Genomic DNA, 10000 nt, shown 5'->3' with positions numbered 1-10000 from the left:
CGGGTGGTGCAGGCATAGACAGGGCAGGATACAGTGCACTGGCAGTTGGTTTACAGAAGGTGGTTTATAGTAATATTAATCAAATATAAATATGTGCAGTGTATTATCAGTATAACCTTACAGTATGTAACGGATGCCAGCTAGTTAGCTGAGTGTGTTGCTGTATCGTGGGTTCGAGTCCGGGCATGTCCAGGGCTGGACCGCGGTGGTTCAACACAACGCAGGTTACATTGGTGCCGTGACCCGAATCGGGAGTGAGGTTTAAGGGGGTGAGTGTAATGGATGCCAGCTAGTTAGCTGTGCGTGTCGAACGTTAATAAACCTCACTCCCTAACGTCTTAAGAGTGCTGCTGGCATGAAAGCTAGTAGTCTGGGCTTTTAGCTGGATTGTTAGCGCGCTCGACTCCCGACTACTAGTTCACAGGTTCGAGTCTGGGCGTGTGCATGGCTGGACTGCGGTGGCTCAACACAACGCAGATTACACTTGTATTCAATTCAATTCAATTCAATTAAAAAAACTTTATTCATCCCCAAGGGGCAATTAAGAAGCACACTGAGCAGTCCAGCTAGTCCAGCTCTTGTATAAGAGTAGAAAGAGTAGGCCTAATATAGATATACAGTATGCAGTGTGATAACAGTTACTATCAGATAGATAGATAGATAGATAGATGGGCAAGGTAAGACAGAGAGGAAAGCATGGAGATGGTTAAAACAAAACAAATCAAACTAGGTTCCAAAACGCTACAGTATATCTCTATTTTTAAAAACATTAATATTGTGACTGGCTAATACAAATAGTTGTTTTAATGAACACTTTGTTGCTGGCAATGGAAGCTTTGTTATCTCCTATCCTTTTACAAACAATCTGGGAGAGTGCCCTCCAACAAAGAACAAATACGAATGGATGCATCACTAACCTCCTGACCTGTCTACTGTACTTCAACGTGATATGACCTACACTACATGTATGCCTATACTGAACTAAGTTACAGCCTTAAGGCAATATACAGTAGGTATTCATATTTCTGAAAAAGCCCAAAGCAACCCGGGTTCGATTCCCGTCCCATGGTCCTTTCCGGATCCCACCCCTGCTCTCTCTCCCATTCACTTCATGTCACTCTCCACTGTCTCTATCATTAAAGGGATAAAAAGCCAAAAAAATATACTGAAAAAAAAAACAATGGTGCAAAAGTTTCTGGTGCAAGAGCAAGTAGCACAAGTAAAAAGCCGTGCATAAAGCAACACCATGCACATTTTTTTTACCTTCAACCTTTTACCTTTACCTTCGGAGCCATTTTGTTGATAAACAAACATAATACTGGAATCGTTCACCTATATATAGCATAGCCATAGAGCATAGGTGATTACCGAGGCTCAGATGGAAAACCAGCGATCCAGAAACATCTTGCAAGAACTATAAAGCACTACTTTGACAATATACTGTAGCCTATAGCTAGAGATTGTGTTCGCCTGTTGCTAGTCCTTTGGCTCCAAAACAATCGCACACGCTCAGGGGGAGCTCTAGAATCCAAAACGACATTGGATGCCTTTAAGTTCAACATTATAAGAACTAAAGTTCTTCTTATTAGGCTACAATTATTATTCATATGTAATTCAGGATATTAATCATATCATTAACAAACCCTTCTGTATAAATCTGGAGAATATGAGAAATAGGAGGAATATAGGAGAAATTAACTGCAAATATTGTGTGTGTATGTACAGTGTGTGTGTGTGTGTGTGTGTGTGTGTGTGTGTGTGTGTGTGTGTGTGACATGTGTAAGTCTTTAAATGAGACCTCTTGCTCTAAGTAAAAAAAAAAATCCAGCCTGATACTGTACATATACTGTAGGCCACAAAGCTGCAACAGTATGAAGAGAGAAAAGCCAATGATGGCTCATACATTTGTCTCCCTCTGCTGGTCATCAGGTATTAGTTCACTTTAAAAAAATTAACCCAGGAGCAATAGGGTTGAAGTTATAGATGTGTAATTACTGATGCATGTGTTATTACAGTGTTACAAATATGTTTAATTGAAGAGGCTTTTGTAAGACGATCTTTCTCAAACAAAACTGATCCATAACATGAGAACCCAGACAGACAGACAATCTGAAAAAACTTGACATGTAAAATGACATGTTCATGGTCACAGTTTTTAACTATGAACATATGTCACATATGAACCATGGTTTAACATGACTAGGGACTGAATCAATTAGGCTAATTTAGAGTTTTAAAAAGTCCAGATTATGCTAAATAATTGTCTAAATATTATGTAGTTTATGAGCATACAGGATGTCTGAATTACAATTGAATGAATTTTGCATCTTATCTACACATATTGTATATTATATACTGTATTATTAAATGCATGTGTTTTCATCAGTGTCCTGTGTTATTTTGTGAATGATGTGATTAATATATTATAGTGTCCTTGAACAGTCTGTCATTATGTTTATAAATGTGCCATAGACATGAGATCTACTAGCCTGACTTAAAGCCAGATTCAATTCTATTCAGGACGTGATTATGGGGCATGTTTCAACCAATACCAGGGACACAATTAGATAAACCTAACCAATCAGAGCAATGTAATGTCAGTCCTATTATGCAGAACAGATAAAACATTATTCTTCTCGACAAATGCCCTAATCACTGTTTTCTTTTGTGATTAGGGACGGTAGACAATAGACACTGATACTTGCACAATAGACACTGTTGGTAAAAAATAATGCACACCAAAGCGAGACACAAGATCCAGTCATGAAGAAGTGCAATCAAGATGCAGAGTTTAATTTGGCTATATGGGAGAGGCACATTTGATCTGGCACAAATGTACTCCAGAATATCTCAGATTTGACACAGAATCATACTGCTTACGTTAATGCCTTTGGTGTTGACATAGCCTGATACATGATGTATGAGAGAAGACATGTTCTGCCTCTGCCACCAATGCCTGTCTCACAACATTTTCCAAAGTGAAACAATTTTTGCCAGTTGGAGAAAAGGGGGTTGTGAGACTACAAATCCATGTCAAAATAAAGCAAAATCCAGTAAACAACACAATATAATGCCTCCTAAAAACTAAAAATCCCTTTAACAATTCAAATGAATTACACCTCTGTCTTGCAGTCGCAGAAGATACCCACATGATGGCGCCAGAGATATTTCCATCAGCAATGACTACAAAAACAAATTGGTGAAAACTAGGACAAGGACATGCACACAAAGTGTGCTTGAACTAAATTGACTAAAGTGTGTTTACACTTCCTTAATCCAAATCAGTTCATAGTCCACACTAACATCAAATCAAAGCCTTGAGTACACACCTGAACATCAGCACTGCTGTACTGACATTCTAAACATGTACAAGCAGGCTGAGTGGTCTAACCATAAAAGAGGCAGTGAGTATGCTACCCTCAATACATATTCATTAAGGGCTTTCTCCCCCTAGGGCTTTCTCCCTCCAGCAATTCTGGGCTTCATGCAGAAATGTTGCCCCCCATCGGCTAAAAAATATAACTGCAATATAAAAATATACAGTGGGGAGAATAAGTATTTGAACCCATGCTAAAGTTGACTAAAAAGAGGAATATAAAATCATTTTTAACAAATTGATCTTAATGCTTTAATTTCAAAACTGAGTAAAAATCCAACCTTTAAGGACACTAATTTTCTTTGTGAATGAAGAATGTATCGCTGGTTTGATTTGCAGTGAGCTCAATGAGCATCAAACAGGCTAACAGGCTAACTGAAAAAAAACCACCATGCCAATCTCTAGTTATGGTGAAGGGTATGTGATGATGTGGGGCTATTCTAATTCCAAAGGAACTTTATCAGGATGCATAGACTTCATGCTTGTGTGTGTGTGTGTGTGTGTGTGTGTGTGTGTGTGTGTGTGTGTGTGTGTGTATGTGTGGGATTGAATATGTGTGTGTGTGTGTGTGTGTGTGTGTGTGTGTGTGTGTGTGTGTGTGTGTGTGTGTGTGTGTGTGTGTGTGTGTGTGTGTGTGTGTGCACTGATATATAGGCCTATATGTGTGCAGGCTGCGTGAGAATGAGAGAGGGGCCTCTCTCTCTAGGAAGATTGAGCTGTGAGAAATTTGTGAATGACTTTCAGAACAAGCTTAGGCTAACACAACAGAAGTTGTGGATAATATGAACACTATAAAAGATCTGTGGATGACACACACACACACACACACACACACAGAGAGAGAGAGAGAGAGAGAGAGAGAGAGAGAGAGAGAGAGAGAGAGAGGGAGACTCACACACTTCTCATGAAGTGAAGGAAAGTTAGAAAAAGGATAATGACAGGTTTTCACACAGCTGGTTTGTGACAGATTCTGCTCTCTTCTAATTAAAATACCAGAGGCAGTTCCTTTCTAGAAAACTATCTCTCTTCACAGACACACACACACACACACACACACACACACACACACACATACTGATAGCACTAGCACAGGTCCTAAAAATGTATGGAAAGTATGCAAATTCACACATGCACACAGACACACACTCCTTCTCCAGACATAAAACTAGGCGTGTTCAGAGGCAGGTAAATAGAGGTGAACATGGACATCAGTGTGTCTATGAAGATGGGGTTGCTGATCTAGACTACACAGTATGTTTGTGTTTGTGTGTGTCTGCGTGAGTTTATATGTGTGCATATGAGTGTGTGCACATCCGTGTGCGCATGTGTGATGTGTGTGTGTGTGATTTGTGTGTGTGTGTGTGTGTGTGTGTGTGTGTGTGTGTGTGTGTGTGTGTGTGTGTCTGCTGGAGCGTGTGCCGAGCGCTTGTGACAGAGACTGATCTCTGTGTGCGGACGGCTTTGAGAGAGAGCGCAGCGCTGTGATAATCGCTAAGACCCCCGGATCCCCTCCACATCAATCCTGCTCACCATCACCCCCGCCTTTGTGTGGGAGCAGAGCTGTGTGTTACAGCTGTCCAAATACACACACACACACACACACACACAAACATGGACACACACACACACACACACTCCTTAACAAGTTGTGTCATTGTGTCAAAACACACGATGGGAAGTTGACTAATATGGTCAGGTCATTGTCAAAGCCTAGCAGTGGAGTAGAAAAACCCCATCAGAGAGACATAGCTAAAGAGGCAAAGAGAGGGACAGAGAGAGAGAGAGGGAGGAAGAAAGGGTGGGCAGTTGTTTGTCTTGTCTGCAAGCACATCAGATACACAACACCTCCCACCTCCTCCTGTCTCACAATTGCACTAACTTGTGCTAAGCAACATATGGACAAAATGTGTGCTTGAAGTTTATTTTTTCAGTATAGTTCAATTTGAACTTGGCTGTGGTAAGAATAGTGGCAGAAGATTCTTCATAAGAACATCCTTCATGATCATGGTGAAGTTTAAATGTGAAAGTAGTCACTTGAGATTCACTACACAACTAGATCTTTATGTCATTAAAAGGTAAATAAATTACTCATAATTGAGTTTTGAATACATTTATTTATTCATATATTACAGTACATTTAATTTTACTTCATTGGTCCTCTGCAACATGCTTCACCATTAACATTCCTTCAACATGTCATTGGTACTCTGTAACATGCTTCACTATGAACAGAATCTAGATGACATCCTTCAACATTTCATAGGTCCTCTGTAACATGCTTCACCATGAACATTCCTTCAACATTTCATAGGTCCTCTGTAACATGCTTCACCATGAACATTCCTTCAACATTTCATAGGTCCTCTGTAACATGCTTCACCATGAACATTCCTTCAACATTTCATAGGTCCTCTGTAACATGCTTCACCATGAACAGAATCTAGATAACTTTGTTCAACTTCGTTCTTCTGTAGCATGCTTCACCATGAAAAGAACAATGTAATAAACAATTGAACCAACAACTTTCAGGCTAATGCATACTAGCCCAGCTCCTTAACACTACACCACTGCCCCATTCTTAAAGAATTATAAACAATACAGTATATATATATTTCAAAGTAAGCATTTTCATATAAGTGGATATTGGATAATAGGTGACTTTTAAAACAAAAACATTCAAGAAAAAAAAATTTAAAAAAAACATATTGCCAGCTTAGGTACGTTCAAATATGGCAAACAATGGTAAACATTTGTGGTAAACATGTCTTCTCTGGACAGTTTAATTTGAACAATTTGGTGTAGAAAGTGCATTGTAACAGTAACACTTCTAGAAGGGGTGTCACTTGCGCTCAAGCCTTGTCGGTGCTCACAGTCCAGGACCACAGGATCAGAAACGCTGGCTGGGCTACTTCTAATAGACTAACCCAGAGATGACCGGAGCACTCAGATTTAATTAACTTTTTTTATTGTGGTGCACAAACGACTGACGTTTCGACGCACTGCCTCTTCTTCAGAGTGACACAGTAACACTTCGATGAGCTCACATCCAACTCCACTATATGTTCATGGAGAACTACTTCCTCAGACTGTTGGCAAATGTTTGCCAAAAACTCAAGGCAAACAGAAACCTGTTTGCAATCGTTTGCCTGTTTGCCAATTTGAACGCACTTCTTCACAAATTCACATTCACAATTGATTATTTCACGTCTATGTCCTTAATGAGGGGAACACGTGAGAGCCAGTCAGCCAAAACATTCAGACTACCAAGTCGTACCGGACAGACAACCAAGTCATACTGGAAACATATCAGCCTTGCTGACAATCTTGCAACCATGCCATCTTTGTACATGCCTTCAGTGTTGAGGAGAGTCGAGAGTTCTTGGTTGTGATTTCGAAGTGTGAATCGTTGTCCCAACAAGTAGGCACGCCATTTTTTCACTGCCCATACACAGGCTAAGGCCTCTTTTTCTGTGTCGGAGTAGTTCCTCTGAGCAGCTGACAGCGTACGGGAAGCGATGTCTACAATGTGTTCCTGTTTGTTTGAGTGCAATTGAGACAGTACAGCCCCTAGCCCATAATCTGAAGCATCCGTTGTGACAATGGTAGGTAGATTGGGGTCAAAGAGATCCCCAAGATCCCCAAGATCCCCAAGATCCCCAAGATCTTTCAGAAGCATTTCTTTCAGTCTCATGAAGCTCTGGTTTGCTACATCATTCCACTGTAGCTTGGCCTGTGTGTTTGAGCTGAGCAGCGATTTCAGTGGTTTCACCAGCGTAGCATAGTCTGCCGAGAATTTGCCAAGAGAAGTTAAATTCAGGAAGGAGCGTAGCGATGCCATGTCTTTTGGTGCTGGGGCTTCAATAATAGCATTCAGATGATCTGGTATTGGACGTACCCCTTCTTTGGAGATGACATGCCCCAAAAAGAGAATGCTTGTTTGACCAAAATAATTGTTGTCAAAGTTGATCTGGATGTTTGCATCTGTGAGACGCTGAAGGACTGCTTGCAGGTTGTTGTCATGATCTTCTTTTGAATCTCCGTACACTATTATATCATGAAAGTAGTTCCACACTCCTGGTTGGTCTTTCAAGACTGTCTGCATCATTTTCTGGAAGGCACAAGGCGCAGAGGCAAGGCCAAATGGGACACGTGTGAATCGGAAGAGGCCATCCATTCTAAAAGCAGTTAAGTCGCGACTCTCAGTGTGCTGTGGTAGTTGATGGTAAAATGAGCTCAAGTCAATCTGGCTGTAGTGTGTGGCACCCTGTAGGGTTGAGAACAAGTCCTTCATATCAGGAAGAGGGTGGCAGTCCATGATTACACTCTTACTTGGTTCACGGAGGTCAACACTCAACCGCTGCCGTCCAGGCGGTCTTCCTTCCACTACTAGGGGACTCTCCCATTCAGATACATCCACGCGTTCGATAATACCATCTTCGAGCAAGCTGTTGAGCTCCGCTGACACCTCTTTACGTTTGCTCCGTTTTAGTCTCCTCGTCTTTTGATGCACTGGCTGCACGGCAGTGTTTGTCGGAACCTTGTGAACGAAACCATTCACAGATCCAAGCTGAAAGAAAATCAACAACATACACTGTGCAGTTTCGGTTGGCAGCAGGGGGTGCATTTTCCTCATCCTTCTTAACCCTCTAACCGCCCAAGGCGCCGTACGGCGACAAGCAACATCACTGATTAAAACAGACGGTAGATCCGAGTAGGGTGACAAATCGCTTTTGTACTCTCCACCACTAGTTGGCAGACATCCAGAGCTTCGATTCAAGCCCAAACTTGAGTAAAAAAGTTTTCAGGAAGTGCCTGTATTACTCGCGAGAAACAAAAAAAAAAGACGCATTTCCTGTTTATAACGCGGAAGTGAAATGCGCGATCGCTATGCACAAATTGAAGCAGAAAAACGGCAAATGTTAAAAAACAAAGTCGTGTGTTATGAAGTCTTGGGTCTGCCATTCACCTACTCTGATTCTGAAGGAGAATATCTGCCTTTTGGAGATTATGATCGGTCGTTCATTGGCAGTGACAGTCAAGATGCGTCTGTGAATGGAGGTGGGTCTTTGCGTGTGTACGTCAATGTTTACCTGCAGCAATGTTGACCAAAGGGTTCAAATAAGCATGGTGTGCTTGGTGCCAGTGATAATCATGATGATAGTGTCTGTAATTGACATGGTACAGACAGCAGGTCTAGTAAAAATAGGGCTCTGAAGAACTACAAAGTCATCCACGATAGGAACTGATTTGACCAGGCTACTTTATTATATAGTAACATAGGGATTGTGATAATACTAATAGTTTACTATTGTTGGTTTACATGTGGCTGTGCTCCTGTTTGTTTGTTATGTCGGAAAAATTACAAAAATCAAAGTAAAACTGCTCAAATGTGTTCAACAATCAATATTTACTGAAATGTGCATAATTTGACGCTATTGCCATCCTGTGACGTCATAATATGCAAATTAGATGAGTACATTTACTCCCTTTATAAACTTTAGTTCATACTCAATGATTTTCACATTTACAGTAGGACTTTATCTCTGACCACTTTCAAGCCATGGCCTTTTGAATTTTTTATGCAAAAATCCAAAAAAACCCGGGCGGTTAGAGGGTTAATGTAACTTACCTTGCCTCTAATTATGCTGACATTGTCAAGTCAATTTCATTTATATAGCACATTTCATGCGCAGGGGTCATTCAATGTGCTTTAGAGTAATGCATCAGTTAGCAGAAGGCATCTGAGAACAGTTTGGTCTTAAGTGTAGATTTTAAGAAGTATACAATTGGGGCCTTTTTGATGTTTTTGATGATGAAGCTGCTTCACAATGTTTAGTTCTAACAGTGGGTTTTTACTAACAGGTTTTTTTTCCTGAGACCTGAGAAGTCTGATGAAGCATGTCTGAATTTGATCCTGTTCTATTTAGTGATTAATAAGCAAGTGATACTGCTTTAAGGCGAAAAGTCAGTGACTGAAGCCAGTGCAGGGACTTAGATATTGGAGGTATGTACTGTAGTCAGTTCTTTTAGTTTTCATGAGAACCCTATGTACTGCATTTTGCATCACCTGAAGCTGTTTGGTAGGAAGGGCTTTCTTTTTAGGAAGGCAGGTGTGTGTGTGTGTGCGCGCATGTGCGTGTATATGTGTGTGTGTGTGTGTGTGTGTGTGTGTGTGTGTGTGTGTGTGTGAAAAACCCATTGCAGTAACCAACCCTGCTGTAGATAAATGCGTTCTAAATCAAATTTTGACATCAGACAGATCTCTCTAAGTTTGCCCATGTTTCGGAGGTGGTAAAAAGCTGATTTATTGGTTTCATGTGGCTGTTGAAATTTAGATCACTGTCAATTATGACAAAGATTTTTAACAATATCCTTATATTACGATATTGCTTTGAGGCCTTTTGTGTCCAAGGCAGTGACAACCCAAAGGCTTTCCTCCTTTTTACCAAACAGTGTCAAATGCTGCAAGAGGGTCCATAAGTATTAAGACAAATGTTTTGTCTGCATCTGTATTGAGACATAATATAATTGAATAAGATCTGTTTCAGTGCAAGTACCCAAACAGAGAGGGGGGGAGAGGGAGAGAGAGAGAGAGAGAGAGAGAGAGAGAGAGAGAGAGAGAGA

General features: G+C 40.8%; 1 protein-coding gene across 4 annotated transcripts in view; it reads right to left on the bottom strand.

Annotated features, from left to right (window-relative positions):
* Positions 1-10000, bottom strand: part of col4a4 (collagen, type IV, alpha 4) — a 61938-nt gene that overhangs the window by 34623 nt on the left and 17315 nt on the right. The gene's annotated exons all lie outside the window — the stretch shown is intronic.

Source organism: Sardina pilchardus, chromosome 13, assembly GCF_963854185.1.
Source record: "Sardina pilchardus chromosome 13, fSarPil1.1, whole genome shotgun sequence".
In the NCBI taxonomy this organism is placed as follows: Eukaryota; Metazoa; Chordata; class Actinopteri; order Clupeiformes; family Clupeidae; genus Sardina; species Sardina pilchardus.
The sequence above is the reverse complement of the archived record's forward strand: the minus strand, read 5'-3'. Positions and strand labels throughout refer to the sequence as shown.